The following is an 18,058-nucleotide window of genomic DNA, read 5'->3' on the forward strand; positions in this document are numbered from 1 at the left end:
TTTGACAAACGATAAGGGAAGAATTTCACACTTAAACTGCATTGAGCTTGAGCAAGTTCTATGTTTGAAGCTGTTGAATATTTTTCCCTTTGCCATCTTTGATCCACCAAGTAGTCAGAGAAGCTGCAAGAGGAAGGTACTGGCGCCGAATTAGACTTGTGGCGCAAGGGGCCTTTTCCCGGTCACTGGAGGAACTGCCTGTGGTCTTGGCTTCTGCAGTAAACTGCTGTGGCCTCGGTATCTTCCTTGAGGACCATGATATCTTCCTTGAGGACCATGACTATGTCTAAGAAGCCCTGTTTCCACAGGTTACATAAAGAAGGATAATTTTCTGAGAGAAGTCCTTTTCTTAAAAGAAACCACTTAAGTTGTATTCGTTGCTTTGCGACACAAAATTACCACATGACTGGCCACTCAAGGCACTTTACGTGTATTGGCGGGCGTCTTTTGGGAAAAACACTTTTATGTAGCACACGACGAGTAATAGAAAGGTGTATCGGGAGGCTTTCATGTTGCTCTACAATTTTCTCATTGACACTTAAAATTTAATTATTGAAGAAATTTATTAACTAATTAAAAATTATTGTGTAATTAGGCAGAATGCAAAATATAATCTGAGTATCTCCAAGCGACCGCGAACAACATTACCTTGATTCCGTCTAGTTACACGGCACTTACATATTTCTAAATCTTGGTGCATGATAGTTGGCACACGCTGTAGTTCAAAAAACCATATTATAATTTTCATAATGATGTCCTGCGTGTTATTGGTGGCTATGGCTGCTTCAAGTGATTCTTTTAGCAAGGTGCAAGCAGTATTGAAATTAAATTGTTTTGCAGCAAGAACACGCAATCTAGAAAATCAAGCAAAAGGTCAAATTGTGTTCACTATTGAGATGTTTAACTAAGAAGCTGTAGAAAAAGAAAACAGTACGCAACGCCTAATAAACAAAGCAAAATTTGAAGATTTCAACTCAACAAGAAACCAGTTCTTGAAAATGCTGAAAAAAGCCACCAGCTTACGTGTAGTACACCCTTGCTATGTACTCCGTGGGAAGAAGTTCTTACCGCAATGGTTGGGCACCATATGAATGTAACAATCAATAACTTTCAGCAGAATAGTAACACCACTAAATGAATTGGGCTTTGATGATGCTCCATCTGAAATCCTCAATGATTTGTTCTGGCGTTTAATCTGTTGAGCTCCTTCTGCATTCCCAAAAGCTGGCTCTCAGAAAGCAAGCTCGCAGCCATAATTTATCCAAAGGCAACATCATCTTAATTCTCAAAACAGGGTTGACCTGCCGATAGAGTGGATAATGCATGGCAAACATCATGTACACTCTTACATGCTAACCAATGGGCTCACTAATGCAGCCATGAAATTATCTGATGCAGACATATGTTATATTGAAGCTCGTTTCGAAAGAAACATTAAATGCTTATTAGTTAGATTTCACCTCATGGCAAGGAAGGATAGTTGAATAAAAAATATCCTTATGATAATCAAAAACTTATCCGCATGACAATGGTTCATCTGAGTTCCCTCTTTGTAGCTGATACCGACCTGAAGGTGGTTGGTATCGTGGGCCCTTGACATATGTCCAAACGTCGAACAAAGGGTTATTCCGAATGTTTCATTTCAGGAAGGCGTGTTACCCTTCTGCTTTTCACTCCCGTTCGCAAACACGCATAAAAGGAAAGTTCTGCGTGAAGAGCGTCGTTAGTCCAAACCCACGAGCTGCCGTAACTCACGTCGCCTTTACGCTGTCATTTAGGCCTAAATAAGAAATGTATATTTTAAATTGACGCATCACAAATCTGACAGGAGCTGCCCACTACTAGCCCAGCTGGGCTTCTTTCATTTCGTACTTCGTCCTATAGCGGCAAAGAGTAGCTCACGGAGCAGAGCGCTGAGAGTGGAAGAGGCAGAGAAGGCGCTCTATACTGTCTCGTCACCCACTGAAAATTTCACGCCGTGCTGCTGGCAATTCCTAGAAATTGTATATGCCACTCTCTGCCATTTGCAATACAGAAACATTGTTTTGCGATTGTAGTGTCCTGGTGAGAGACACGGTGGTTATGGCGATGAAGGCACTCCATTTTCTGCAGCAATTTAGGAATGAATAGATGAATGTCTTCATTTATTGAGAAAAAGGAGGAGCAATCATCGGTGGAAGCACGTCTCAGCACATTGGGAAAGGAGCAGGGGACAAAAAGAAGAAAAGCTGGAGTCCGGGTGGCAGGCAAAGTTGCAGTTTAGGGTTGAGAGTATATAGGCGAGAGGTTGGTGAAACCGGTTGAATTCAAGTGAAGATTTGTGATGTGGCGAGTAAATGATTCGAGTCACCACTCAGCATATGTCATGTGCGGTAGTATAAGCACCGGCCGTTCTTGGTAATAAATGCCTACTGGATACCAATCATGGCAAGTACTTATTCATTGGCCATACCTCGCACCGTATTCCTTAGTGGCAGGGTCCGTGCATTACAACTGCGCGGTCACGACATATTACGACCATACCGTGAATCTTGCGGTTATGGTTGCCATAGTCATGACTCTTGCTATTTCGGGAATGCTATAAACGTGGGCTTACTCTATATAGGTTAGAGAACAGGCAGTTTCGAACAGCGTTTCTCGCCATACATACGCTCAAAGCAAGCCTCATTGCAGCATGTTACGGTGCGCGTCCTTTCGAGACAGGGACGGGGACGCGAACGGAGACAAAAGGACGCGGTAAAAGACAGGGCGCCGTCTTGGGCTCCACATGAAAGCTATCCAAGCCAACAATCTATTAACGCGACAGCGTTAAGGAGCTCGTCTCGCAGAAAAGCCGGTGTCATCGGCGTCGGCGGCGTTGGCCGTGAGCGATAAATCCCAGCAGGCACTTCATGAATAAAAAACAACTTGCAAGAAGGGCTGGGTGGGAATCGAACCAGGGTCTCCGGAGTGTGAGACGGAGGCGCTACCACTAAGCCACGAGTTCGATGCTTGAAAGCGGTACAAACGCGCCTCTAGTGAATGCGGTGTTGCCTTAGAAATGAGTCTGTGTCACTGTTGTCGAAAAATATGTGTCACGGGGGCGGGTGGCTTTGTTTCTGTGTATAAAAAGTTGTGAGAACTGAAAAACAGGCGTATTTTTTGTTTTCATCATTCAGTAACCTGCCGCGTGCATCGACAGTGGGATGTCCTTTCGTCGATACGTGGTGCCGGCCCGTATTGGCAGCGACATGACCTCGAAATCTGGTATCCTTAGGCTAATTCTTGAAAACCACCATTTGTGTAAATTAGCGTTCAAGACGCTGATGATGAAGCTGTTACTGCTTTAAAGTTAGGAACGAGCGTTTCTGTTTAAACCAAGGAGAATGTGGTGAGCGAAGTCCAGTAAAAGTAGTTAAAAGTAGTTGAGGATAGCCATATTGAACGCCATCAGCGTGTTGAAGAAAGCCTGTGACTTCAGTTGCTCAGGTCTGAATAAAGGCTTGAGTGGTAGCCTACCACTGGGCGTATTTGGTAACCACAGCGATAGATACATACTATGCGCAAATAAACAGAGCAAAGCGGCCGAGTGAGTTGGACGACCTTTTTGAGCTCCGGCATAGCTTGAAAAAATGAATGGGGCGGTGTATGACGCACAAAATAGTACATGCCAACAGAGGCAGAGAATTGGTAGAACCAGAGTATTTGCGAAACGAATCAATAACAGCCTTGCCATTCTTCGCTCGCAGTTCCCGTACAGGGGGGAAGGATGGGACAGGTCAAAAGCGACGTGAGAAGATAACGAAACGCTACTACTATAACCATGACAGTGGTTGCGAGCAAACTGAAGGCACGGTACTGTACGTTTTTGCTGTTTCTCAAAAATAAACACCACGCAAATTTGTCAAGTGGACAACTTACGCAGAGCGTGCAGACGCAAAGCCGCAATTAGTCACCGTAGCTACCGTAGTCAATTAGCCACCGTAGGGTATAAGGGACACTACTGAAGTGGTCGCACGTAAAATCAACACTTATGTGCCCGCCACGATAGCTTGACGGCTATGGCATTGCTCGAGGTCGCGAGTTGGATCCGCCCGCGGGAGCCGGATTTCGACGGGGGCGAAATGCAAAAATGGTCGTGCACATTGATTTAGGGACACGTTAAAGAACACCAGGGTATCAAAGTTGTTCCGGAGTACGCCCCTGCAGCGTGCCTTATAATCCGATTGTGGTTTTGGCTCGTAGAGCCCCATAATTCGGCCAACACTTCTGCCGCGATGTGGTGTGCCATCTGAAGTAATGAAAATGCTCAACCCTCTCATAGGTTACAAAAAAAATGGCACACACCGCCTCAAGCAAACAAGTGTCGCTGTATGTTGTGTACTACGCAGACAAACAGCAGTGGTGCACGCAAGGTAACATTCCCCATCAACTCATCACTCACATATTGCATTAAACGCTGAAGAAATTATACATTCACAGTCAGCATTGCAACTAATTGTCGTCAATCAAAGCAAACAACACATAAAACTTCGATTACATCGATTATCCCAGTGCGTGGGATCCACATAATTGTTTAGAATGTGAATTTATAGGCTTAGGAATGGCGCTCATTAATGCAATATCTTCATTCCCCATGAGCAAAAGCGGATGTCGTGTCCACATTAGAATTGATTTAAATGGCTTCAATTCCATGGCCATTACATGATTGCCGACTTCCGCGGCATAGTAGTCGTTCAAATGTGATACAAGTGACAGAAAAATCAGGAGGTTCATAAACGGCAAGAACGCAGAAGTTTGCACAAGACCTCTGGAAAATAAAATGACTCTCCGAGCAGCATGGTGAGGTGGTCGTGCAATGGTTTAAACTTCTATTAAAAATCCTCCAAACAGAGGCGGACAAAAATGCAGGTATTTTGGGAATGGTCAAACCGCAAGAAAACTCACGACAGCACTAGCTTAGATATAAAAGATGACTTCAAGATAATAAACCATAACGTTGACATGGTGGCCTAATTTCGGGACAAATAAATTGGCTGTTGATGCAATTCAGCTGAAACCCGATTATTCGAAATAAGGCGAGAAAGTCAGCAGGTAGTGAAGAGAAGGTCAAGCAGGTCCTGTGAGCGACGCCAGCGCCCGGCAGCTGTCAGGCGACTGCACGTATAAGCGAGATGCCTGGTCGTCAGTCTTTACAGGGTGATTCAGATCTGTAAATTTGGACGCGGACTCCATCACATTACACACAATGCCCTCTACAGTGCCATTCTTCAGCGACTCATACCGACTCTCGCGCAATGAGGATGCGAACAAATTGTCTCAAGTGCCGACTGTCACTTTGCTCGAACTGCCAACATTCCTTACCCGCCGTAGTTGCTTAGTGGCTGTGATGTTTGACTGCGTTCATTCCTGGATTTCTCTACAAGCTAATAAAAGAATTACAGTGATCCTGATTTCTTACTATATTCATTACTGTATGCATGCAAAGACGTTTATAATGTTATCATGTTATTGTGTTTACTCTTTTTTGTTATTAGTCTTCATATTGCATTTGCTAATATTGTATTATTTTCCATACTGCAGCGTTGCTTGAACATTCCTTTCATTGTATTGATATCTTTTTTCTTTCCCCAATTCCATACGAATACGTTACCGTATCTCCTCCCTTACACAATGCCTTCTCGAAGGCCTGTAAAGTACTAGAAGAGAAACTTGGGCGAGTTGGTGGTGATTCATGTTTCGGAAATGTTACTTGTTGCATGAAACAAAAAATTCACGTTTCAGTGCCTGCATCATGTTCTTCTTTTCCTTCGTTCTTGCCTGTCTCGTGCTGCTAATTTCCGAAGCCTGTAAGGTACTTGTGAATAAATAAATAAATAATCATGCAGTCACGGGATCGAATCGCAGCCATGGTGGCCTCATTTAGATGGGGGCGCAATGCGAGAACAGCCGTGTACTTAGATGTAGGCGCGCGTTAAGAAACCCTAGGGGCTCCAAATTATTCCGGAATCCCCCCCTACGGCTTGCCTCATGATAAGATCATGGTTCTCATACGTAAAACAGCATAATTTATTACTTCACATTCGATAAGGATGTCCTTGGCAGTCGCACAACCCTTGAATACAAGTAAGTGTCAGGAGTTGTGCGCGAGGTCTTTGAATATGTGGGTAGCCTTTATGGCATTCGATACTTGTTCATCTACATTGCGGCTATATCATAAAGGCGAAACGGCAACATGGTAGACAATATGGAAAACAGACAAATCCCGGATATATTAATAAGCAATCATTTGGAATAGTGGTCTTCTTTCACGGACGTGAATAACCGTGCCAGGAGACATTACTTTGGGAACTAACTGCAAGTACTGTGTATCTCTTGCCCAAACGTATACGTGGCCTGGCGGCCTGTAAATATGACCTAATATTGCAAGCAGCTTCGGCCATAGCATGCTAACAGACGACGACGCAGAGATAGTTTGCACAGTTCTTGTGTCGGGCCTTTTCTTCAAGATGCAAAACCAACTTATCCGTCTTAATACTTAGCGCATCTACATTTGCAGTGACTGCGGTAGCCCATGAGTGCGGATAGCGTAGCCGCTAGAGAAATAATTTGGGGCACCTCAACGAAATAGACAGGTCAAGAAAGCCGTCCGCGACGGCGTCTTTCGAAGACGCTGTGCGATGTTCGCACGCTAAGAATGAGCGCCGACTGAAGAAAGGCTGCCGTGAAGTGCTTCCGACGATTACCTTAGCTTGTTTACTCGGTAGCCACAAAAAAAAAAAAAACGTATGAAAAGCCTAGAATCAATCCTCACTCATCGAGACTAAACGCTCTTAGGATGGTAATTAATTAATAATTAAACTCGCTGCCTTTTATTCTGTACCACTTTCTCTCTAAAACACCGCTTTCCGCACTCCAAAGCCACTGGTTTATTTCTCTAGACCAGAATGTCAAAGTGTCTACTCATTTTTTCTGCTTATATATATTAGGCGTACTTCAGCGCAATTGTGTAGTTAGGTCGATTCGCATGAGACCTTAAATCGAACATTTCTGCCTCTGGCCAAATGCGTAGGGAACACGCTGGTAATTTTTTCAGCTTCCTCGCATTAAGGAAGGGTGCAACTCTCAAGGCAACATGTAGTGGCGCAAAGGTACTCCTGCCTTGTTTTCCATAAAAAACCGTTTGCTAATGACCATCTGATATTCCACTCTCCTCACAAAGAGTAAAGTAGAACAAAAACCATTTGAGAACATCTTTTATCTCCTTTTTTCATTGCTTGTAGTATTTTGATGCAGCACTCATTTCTACTTCTCCATCCTAGCGGAGTGAATGTGAACGTAATAGGAGTGGTTTTTCTTCCTTATGTGCAGCTTGCCCGGCGGCATTGAGACTTTCCGCATGCAGAAATTACCAGCAGTGGCTTATCGAAGCTGTCGTCCATGAGCCAACGCCTGCAAGTGTCTCTTTAATCATTTGCTGGTTGGTTAGCTCTTAGCATCAGTTCTCAAGTAACCCTCGTTCCTGGGCAGAGCTACAACATGATGGTGAATGTCCGCTGTAGAAGGCGGAGCAGAACACTTTGGACACTTTCATCAGCGTACGTATCTTTATATGCACATGACGTTGCCGTAAGTTTATGGCCTATAGGAACGCCTACCATGTATGGATCAATTATGTTTCGCTAGCAATGAAGGCAAATAAGACAGTTACAATGTGAAGTCAGTATATGACAGCCGCTTAATTGTCTGTCATCTTTTTAATTCGTACTCTTTCTTGATTGAAGTAACAATTAGCAAGCTGCTAAAAAAGTAAACGCTGGCAACTTCGTTCTGTGACCTGTTTTTAGCTCGACAGTAAAACGGTTTTTAATACTGTGTATGGGAGCCAAATACTGTTTTAAATCTTTAAGTGGTGTTTTGTGTCTGGTTTTTGTGTTCAAAATATCGTATGCTCTGAATGTTTCAAAATACTGAGAAAACCAAACCAAATGCTCTTCAGAACCTGCGACAAGCTTGTACAAAGGCTTTTATGGTCTCTGAAAATATGTCTTTCCATTATTCAAGCTGCAGGTGCTGTCTAAAACATGCTATTAGTTTCTAAGTGAAACATCCTAGTGATCTCATCGCGTCGCAAATGTTACGAATACAGTGTCTAAAAGAGCTCGCAGTATTGAAGTGAATATAAGTAACACAGTTTTACTTACAGATCAAGCTATTGTTTTTGGTATAGGCCTTTATATTGTATAGTAAAATTAAGAAACTGCTTGTACTTAATAATTATACCACTTTAGCGCTGACTTGATATTTCACGAGAACAGCAACCTACTTTGACATTCTTAAAACACCTCAGCTCTGTAAACATATTGTAAAAGCGTTTTAACACTATTATGTGTGAAGGATTTGTTTTATTCAACATCTGTTGAAATTAGAAAGCAAGGTTACTGTGTGCAATCTTCGTGCTAGTTTCGACTTGGTTTGTTCCGAAAACTCTTTCGTTTAATGCTAAGAAATGTTCTTCCGTTTCTGTTGAGCGCTACAGTTTTAGACAATGTATATTTAGTTGTTTTTGTCCTAAATTACCGTGAATTAACTAGCTTTTGCTATTTTGCCATTATCACAACTTCTACCATAATTTACGCCATTTGTCGTGCATACATTGACGAAATTTTGTACAGGAGTGACTAATATAGACAGGTATTTCAGCAAGCTTGTATTCATTCGCCCTGTTTTCCCTCTCTCGAATCAATATATGTTAAATAAAGGAGATCTCGATGTATCTTGAGGATAACTTCTTGTTGTATCTTGTTGCACCTCAGGGTAGCGTTTAGCCCAGGAATGCTCCAGGCATGGGGATGCGTACGTCTAAGAGTAAGAACGAAAGAAAAAGGTTTATTTTATTGAAACAAGTTTTCAGATTTCAGTCGCAGCTCTCTCAGTCCCACTCGAGAGGTCCTTTTCAAGCAATTCTTTTTTGCTAGTTCCCTACGCAAGGGAATTCGATGCCGTTGTTGCTGCCAATCAGAGGGGCTGTATTATTCACAGAACTTCACCTTTGATTTCCAACCTCCGAACTAAGAAGGAGGCAACACGGAAACATTGGTTCACGCTCCTCCCACGAAAGTAGTCGGCATTAATTCCTTGCTCTACGTGACGGTCAGCTTGTCAACTGGCCTTCGCGCGACGGAGGGCGGCGGTTGATGTCACCGTGAAGTGAGCTTCTTTGTTTGCCCGTCACAGTCGGTGTCGGGCTCCGTCGCGGTCTAGGAGGGCGCTGATAAAGGGGCTGCGTCGGGCGAAGGACCCAAAGAATGCGCAATACCGATTCTGGGTGCAACAACCTACCGTTACTGATATGAACAAATCCACCGCTCAACCTGCCTAACCTAGAATAATTACGAATTTAAACAAAGCATGCCACTCATGCGAAAACGTTTATGATGGCAGATTGAGGTACGTAGCTTTAGTTTTGCTGTGGAAATTTTGTGATTAACCTGAGCTGCATTCAACACTTACCACATGAACACCACGTAGTGCGAGTCAACAGCACATTGCCCAGTATTGTTAACCATAATATAAGACAGAAACGAAGGCGCCGAATAAAACAACGGATGAAGGAAGGCGACACGGGACAACCACGTAGGCGCTAAACAAGGAAAAGAGCCCATGGAACTAGAGATGAAGTCACTGAACACGTGCCAGTGGGCGAGTTGGTTGTACGTGATTACAATGAAGGCGCCGAATACAACAACGGACGAAGGAAGGCGACACGGGACAACCACGTAGGCGCCTTCGTTGTAATCATGTATAACCAGCTCGCCCACCAGCACGTGCCCATAATACATGACAATAATAACTTATAATCGGTTTATGTAGCAAACTGGGAAAGCACATCAGTCATGACACTCTGTAGTGATATGAGCCAGATGTCACGCAGGTTTCAACAAGCCATGACGTTACCATACCAACTGAAACCGTGAAGCGCCCATTTTTCATGGACATAACTTTTCGGTTATCTATTATTGTGAATCGATATGGGCACCGGTTTCCCTAACAGAAATCGCATTGGACGCAACGCCCACAATGCCCTTAGTGCATCCATTAAGAATTTTAAGCTGCTTCCGCAGGCAGCGCCACTTGGTGCTGCATGGTGAAGGCAGGCACCGCCTACGTACGTATTAACTCTACACCGTTTTATATAAAGAAGTTTAGATGATCTACACGAGAACCCGTTAAGTCTTCTTGGCAGGGTGAAATATATTAGTGGGTCATGTAAATGCGATTGGTCAGACCGAGGGAGTTCCATACATAAAAGGTGTAAGCAGATGCCATGTGACCCAACTTGCAATCAGCGTTGTGACAGCTACTGATTCACCAGTACGCCTAGTAAGTTTACTGCAACAGCACTTAAGAGCTCGAAACTGGGTTGGCCTTGTCCGTCCGCACCCCCCCCCCCCCCCCCCGTCCGCCCATTCTATTACGCTGACGACGACCGTCGTCCTCATGAATGAAACACAATGATCGTTATTTTTTTTACAGCGAAGCTGTTTATGCAGACCCTATGCCATCATTGTCGAAGTTCGCTAAAACTATCATCATCAGCGATGGCTCTAGCGTCGTCGCCTTCTTCCACAGCTGGCTCGTTGGCACCCCTCGGCGCTACCGCACGAACGCGCTCGTGCCACTGCTCCCGCGTTCGTCTTCGTCGTCGTCATGAACAAAGCTGGCTCCGCTGCCATTTGTCATTCCAGGGTAGAATATCACTCCTGTTCTGTCATCGTAATGGGGAGGCCGCATTTACGGAGGTATGGGCCATTGCTGAAGGGAGTGTGAGCCATTCATTGTCTTACGTGACGGAAATATTTAATTTTGAAGCAATTTAATTTTGAGGGGGGGGGGGAGGGAAAGAGATAAGAAGAAGGTAGGGAGGTTAACCAGAATCACGTCCAGTTGGCTACCCTACACCGGGGCAACGGGAAAGGGGGAAAACAAAGATAACAGGGAGAGAGCGGAGGGAAGGAAAGAAGGAAATTGCAGTGAGTTCGCTGACGTGTGTGGCCTTACAGAAATTGCAATTAGAGTCACAAAGTGTCGCACAAGCCCGTCGTCCTTAAGAAGCACAAAAGTGCCTTCACCGCTTTTTGGGCCGACGGGCGATGGGGGCGGTGTTCCAGCAGCACCTGCACAGAAAGCGGCCGATTGTCCAGTTTTTGAAAAGCTTTGGCAAGCTCTTGTCTCTCAGGGGTGTATCGTGGACAGTGGCACAGCAGGTGGTCGATGTTTTCTTCCGTGCCACAGACCTCGCATGCTCCACTGTCAGTCACTCCAATCAATGTAGAGTATGCCTTTGTGAACGCAACTCCTAACCAAAGGCGACAGAGAAGCGTAGCTTCACGTCGAGGAAGTCCGAGTGGAGGCCGGAGTTGCAGGGAGGGGTTTAGTCGATGCAGTCGTGTAAGTCGTAAGTTTGGCGAGTTCCACTCGGTCAGTGTGAGACTGCGTGCCAAGTGTCGAAGCTGCCTAGCGGCGTCTGTCCTCGAAAGCGGAATCGGAACGCTCTGCTCTTCATGATGTGCTGTACGAGCAGCGTTATCGGCGGAATCATTGCCACTGATTCCACAATGGCCAGGTACCATTGAAAATTTAATTTTGAAGAATCGCAAGCGCCAATGCCGGGCAATTGCTGCTAACCACGCCGCCAAGCAAGCCGGAGACATCGAACGCAAGCGACTACAGCGGAATGCGGGCATACCGTCACTGACGTCGTTCTCTCCGTCGCAGCCAAACGTGTGGGTAACCTCATTAAGAAACACAAAGATGTCAATCGTCAAACCAATCCAACCAATCGTCAAAACGATGGCAGCACCCGCATCCAGTGGTGGGCCTTGTGCCCAATATAAGCAGCTTTGGATTAGTGATTCCGCACATTCCATCCCACCTACAACTACGGGAAGACCACAAGTAGTGCGCACTCCTGATGAAGAAGCTGCCACCGCGAGCGTCCGCGAGAGTTGGCTCGTGAACGGGTTCGTCGTAGGGCCTGCCTCACGCGCAAGAAATAAAAAGCACTCCTAAAGCATGTTCACCACGCGAAGCACGCAGAAGCGAAAATGAGGTGAAAGAATGGTGAATCACACAATTTACTATATAGACTGCTTGCGAAGTCTGTTAAACAGTCCCATGTTGAAGAACCACGATTAAAAAAATAATAGCGTGAGCCTTTGACCAAAGGACTGCAAATAAACGGTTCAATAAAGCTGTGCTTTGTATGTAAATAAATATTACCCTATTTAGACAGGGGGACTCTGAAAGCGGCTAACGAAGGAAGGAAATCAACTTTATTCAAGGTCTCGAAGGCCACGAGAGCTTTGGGGCTCTCATGGAGTAGGCGTCTCCCACGACGGAACCGGGAGGTTCAGTTTCCTGGCGGCGTCGTGGATATGCTGGATGGCCCAGAGTTGGGGAACGAGTTTTTCGCTCCCCAATTCCCCATGTATACGCAGTGCAAATTCCACAACATTGGTTGCTGTCATACAGAACGGAAGTTGCTTGCAGTACACAGAAAAGCTAAGAACTTATCAAATCCACCCTACACTTCCTGCTCTGTTACAAAATTTTAACTACCTTGCAAATATAAAAATAAATGTTTATTTCGAAATTCTTACTTTAAGTTACGTGCTTTTATTTAACTTTATCCTTCCCTATTGGCAAACAGACCTATAACAGCTGGGTTCTTGTACTGTTCCCCATTGTGGGTGAGCGCAATTATTTGTGGAAGAAGCAGGCCACCAAAAAGAAAAAAAAAGAAAATGCTCATTGACTACAGAGTCACAAATGCCCCTCGAATGTGTGAGCAATCTTTTGGTGTCACAACAACAACAACAATAAATCACAAATGCTGGTTTTCACTGTGGGGGAACGCAGCTGCCGCAGTAAATGAGTTCGGAGCCGAAGGAATCGCAGAAGTATGCTGTCGTTCTTTTTGAATTTTTTATTGATTCGATGTTGAAGCTTCGGAATTTTCCTAGTTTTTGGCATCTTCCAGAAAAAATATAGCGAGAACTACCCCGTTATATCTTTTAATTTTTTTCCTACTTTTACTACTACTTTCTAGGAAATTTCCTACTCTTTCAATAGGTGAGTGCTAAAGCACGATGAACTTTTGCTTTTGCTGAGCAGGGAGGGATATCTGTTTTTCTTTTTTCAATTTTTGGTATAAGTATTGTTAGGAATCATCACTTCCGCAAATGCCAATTTAAGGTGGTACGTGACTTATGCCTTGCATGTTTGGGCATGGTATGGCGCTTGCCCGCTGACTTCAACGGCGAGGCGAATTTTTGCAGTGTGGATTCCCATGTTGTTTCGTATTTGCCGGAGAGAAGAGTTTTCAGGTTGTTGACGGAGTAACTAATATCCGGTGCCGTTATTCGCAAAAATACTAGTGCTCTAGAATTGTGCGTAAGAAAAAATTGAGCCAATCCTGATGCTGCACATATTATTAGCGAAGGCGGCCAGCCAATGGCAAACATCCCCTATTGAAAAAATAGAAGATATTTGTGAATTGGAGCCCCTGAGTACTGGCTTCAGCCTTGGTGGTTAACTGCCGTACCCTTTTCTGAAAGCTTATTGAGTATCGCGTCGTACAAGAAGAAAGGATTTCCTGCCCAGGACAAGATCATCTTTTAAGTGATAGTTGCTATGTGGCGATGGAGAACGTTCCTCTCGTCCATCAATAAATGTACAGAGTTTGTGCTCTGTGGGAGACGGTAGGTCCGGGCTACCAAGGAATGTGCCCCATGTTCAAGTACATACTGAGTATAAGAAGGAGTGTCTCTGAGTCCTTTGGAAGAATCTGGTCTCGTCACATATGTGACACACGCTGGGGGAAACACCCAAACTCTCTTTGGCACCCTTCAGACTATCTGTGCTCTACGGGGGGTGGCTACTTAACTCCTAAAACAGTGGTCATGTGCACTCTATTGTTGTCTCCTGGACTCTCTGAGGAGGGTTGCAAAGATACCCGACGAAAAAAAAATGTTTACAGTGCTACTGCTGAGGGACTGACTCCAGCAGAGAGTGTAAATTACCCTTAGTACGGGCCGCAGGAGCCTCGCAAAGAGAATACGGTAACTAAGCTATATAAGTGATTAGACTCTTGCTGGCAATTTCAAGCCACTTTTCAAAATGAGTCAAATAACACTTACCGACAGTGTCAAGTGACTTCTCACTATCAGCAAGTTGACTATTGCGAAAAGACAACATATAGTAGGCAAAAAATCCACAGCTCTGAAAAGACATGGCAGGCTATCACAAAAAGTGAATAAGTCGTCACCCTTTGTTATTGTCTTTCGGAAGTGTGAAATGTATCATTCAGAACATCACCATGGACACAAGACTATTAAACTGTAATCAGTGGCCAACCAAGCAAAATATTTTAAAAGCATCGTCCTATATTCTCCTTTCCGATGACGTACGCTTGGCAGTATACTGTCACTATAAAATAGTATTACGCAAAGAAGTAAAATTCGTCACAGTATGTACATGATGCAGATGTCTCCTACAATGTGTCGAAATATCTTTAAGCTAACCATATTTTACTGCTTTCTCTGAAGCTTTTGTTTAGAACTTAGGATTTAACCCCATAAATATATAAGCTGTTAATAACACATATCAGAGGGGTACGTTCATGCAGAAAGGAAGTGAGCACAATAAAATACGTTAAAACAACATTCAAATTTTGATTGTATTACATACGCTTTACAAAACGCTCGCGGGTAGCAACCAAGTGACAATGGAGAAATCAATTTAACAGTAAAAACTGCTGCCTTACGTCATGGTGGGCTTGTTGGCACTTTCCCCACACACATCTTGCATATTTCTTTTTAGCTGAGCATTGATATGAGAAACACGACAACATTAAAAAGTAGTGCATTAATTTATTCCTTTGCGATCTGAAGCAATGCATAAAATCTTAAGATCTGACAATATCATGAAAAATATAGCAATCTTGAAACTCCGTATTTTATTTGGCATTGCCATATTGCGTCAAGGCTAAGTATACCGGGTGACATTTTCGCAGAGATTACAATGAGCGCTGCAATAAAAATATCCGAGGGCCCCTGAGCACTTACGAGTTGTGAATGCGAAAGAATTAACGTCCGATTCAACGCCACTGAGGGGCCCTTCGAGTTCTGTGGTGCGCGCAATGTACCATGGCCCTCTAGGTGTTGCGTGAGCCATCTAGCAGCAGCAGCCTGCGGTGCCAGCGCCGCATGCCACTGACGCCCTGCGCGACGAGAGACCGAGGAAGCAGCAGCGGCCACCAAGGCCGGCAGGCACACGCAGCAGCTAAGCCCAGTGTGGGTGAGAGAGAGATGCCGACCGTGCGTCGGTTTCCGAGAGCGAGAGCGTGGGTGACATGGCGTCGCAGCGATGACACCTCCCCTCATGCAACACCTGGCGCGCCCTACTGGCTGCAGCTGCTCCCTGTCATCCTCTCTGCTCCGCCGAGGCGCACTCGTAACATGACGTCACAGACAATGGGAACTCCGTCCAGGTGCACTCGTGACGTGGCGTCCCCTCCTATGAGAATTTAGGAGCGGTTTCGCTGCTAAGCACTACAGATGCCAGATTTTTTGCTCAATGGGCCATTTGACGCTTTCGCATCAAAAATTTGCCAGAAAGCAAGCAGCGGACCATTTTAGCAAGGTATCTAGCACAGGTAGCTGTATATTATGAAAACAGCATCGTATGAATGATGTGGATAAGGAATGCAACAGGATGGGCCTGAACTCAGTTGTATGCAGCTGCACACACGTAGCTGTAAAAATACAGTACAATACACATGGAGGATCAAGAGCCAAAGACACATAGTGAAAGGAAGGGTGCCACAAATGCATGTTCTACTTGTTACAGGTCATCCTGTCAGAGCAGATTATGCACCGGCCATAATCTACGCCCAGTAAGTATTTAAATAGTTATGTGAGGTCTCACATTTGAATGTCACGTGTATAAACTTTTCCTTGCTCTTATTTTTTTACTTTGCGAGCACGACTGACTTCAAGCATCCCTATGCTTCGCGCATACACAAAAAGAAGTGTTTTTATAAACACTGAGGGCCACAGAAGGTTGACTGACACATAACTGAACCTGTTTCTTCATTGTTTTAGCTTTAGTTGTCTGTATGTTCATCTGCCACAGTAATTTGTTATACATTGAAACAAATTTACACAATGCATGATAGGCAGCCAAGTGTTGATATCTGTCTATGCTTTCTACCTTCCACTGGCGTGCTCTTAAGTTAACATCGGCATAGAGCCCCGTCTACCCAACGTATGTGCTCCCGCATGACAGGGGCCGAACATAAACCACACTAGCGTGGCATGAAATAAAAGCGCTTGTGTGCCTAACTTCACAAGGTACCCTCTTTTTCTTGACTTACTTTCAGCTTTGTTGTGCACCCTAGGACATATTCCAGCCAGTTTATTTGGCGTCAGAGCCACCACTCTCGCACTCGCACCATAGCGGAGAAATGAAGCCCTTCTTCCAACAGCGATATGCACCACCTGAGGCAAGGGAATGACCTCCACGCTGGGAAAGAAGGAGCCTTGCCACATGACTCCCTCGTCAATCAGAAGGAAGACAGTTGTGTCTATTACGTGACTCAGTGGCCAGTCAGAAGGAACACAGTGCGCCTTCCACGTGACTTTGCGTCGAAACCCTCACCCGACAGAGGTCTGTTGATTACTTCTATTGTAACATCAGAGCTTTTAAATGGCCCCGCCATGTACACTTTAACATCTCTCTTCTCATCTGAATATTCGTCACTCCTGTCGTAAATAAATCGTTCAAATTTTGCAATAGCAACGTCTTCGTCCGTGTCCTGTCACCTGGTCTCCTGATGTCCATAGGCAGTCCACCCTCGGTTACTGCCACATATTAACATCGGACAGAAAGCCCAATGAATGAGAATTCGGCATCGGAACACCATAGTCCAAAACACACTATACACTTCAGGTTTCAGGAGCCTGATGTCAAACAAGGTGTGTTGAAAAACTTGTTTGAAGGTTGAGACAAGACATCTTTTTAGGAGGTACACTGTTAAAGAAACGTAAAATTACAGGAAAATCCTACGGGACCGCAACCGCACGAACGCCGTACCTGCCACGCCCTGTGAAGGGCTTCAACGGCTCCGAACTCGGTTCACAATAGAATCTTATCTTGGGGCATGATAAGTAGTTATGTATAGTGTGACTGATGTGGTTAGTACCGTTATGGTCTGAGATTTGCCAGGAAGCCCATCCTATACTCGTTTCGCTAATGCGGCATTAAATATTCAAACTAACTTCTTGCTCGGAACTTGCGCGACGGCGCAACCACGCGGAGCAACACGGCCAGGCGCACGCGGGCCTGATTTCTGTGGTGATTTGGGATGTGCGAGCAGCCGAGACTTCGTCTCGGGTTTCATTATTTCCCGTGTTTTTTGCTGCTGCAAGGTCCAACCGCGCAGCGTTGGGGATTCTCCGACTCCTGTCAAAGGATTGCACGGCAAGTTCGAATGAACGTGAAGTTTTGTTGTGTCAGAAAGCTGTCCATCAATGAATCACTGATCCACTGCCTGGTCGCGCGCCTCCCTATCTATATGGCACGCTTCTTTGCTATAGGTTAATATTCTGGACCTAATGCGAGTGCTTTTGTGACATTCAGCCATCACCATTCTTTCTGGAAATGCACCTGAACCGCGTAGCTTGCTCTATCGCCCTTGGGACCTTAAAATTTGTCGCCTAATAGCCGGCTGGTGCTCGCATGTCACTTCGTCTATCCGCTCAGAGCCGACTTATGTAGTTGATGTGCCTGTGCGGTGGGGACTTGCATAGTGTGTCGTTGCACGAGTTTGTATCGGCATTGAGGGCGTGCTCATGTTTCCTGCGTACACCTCACGACTGCTCATAACAACGCGCGAAATCGCGGCCACAGATGGCGCCCGCGCCTTACACTGGCGCACAGTCGGAAGATTGCACGCCTCTATTTAGGACGCGTTCGAATAACGCTGGAACGAAATTCGCAAATCAGTTGCGGTTAT

General features: G+C 45.0%; 1 long non-coding RNA gene across 1 annotated transcript; it reads left to right on the forward strand.

The window, feature by feature from the left end:
* Nucleotides 1-7,487: 7,487 nt before the first annotated feature.
* On the forward strand, nucleotides 7,488-16,750 carry LOC139055049 (uncharacterized). The gene is made up of 3 exons (XR_011511630.1): nucleotides 7,488-7,577; nucleotides 15,892-15,937; nucleotides 16,424-16,750. It is a non-coding gene; the product is annotated as an uncharacterized lncRNA (long non-coding RNA).
* The last annotated feature ends 1,308 nt before the right edge of the window (nucleotides 16,751-18,058 follow it).

The sequence above is a fragment of the Dermacentor albipictus genome, chromosome 1 (genome assembly GCF_038994185.2).
Source record: "Dermacentor albipictus isolate Rhodes 1998 colony chromosome 1, USDA_Dalb.pri_finalv2, whole genome shotgun sequence".
In the NCBI taxonomy this organism is placed as follows: Eukaryota; Metazoa; Arthropoda; class Arachnida; order Ixodida; family Ixodidae; genus Dermacentor; species Dermacentor albipictus.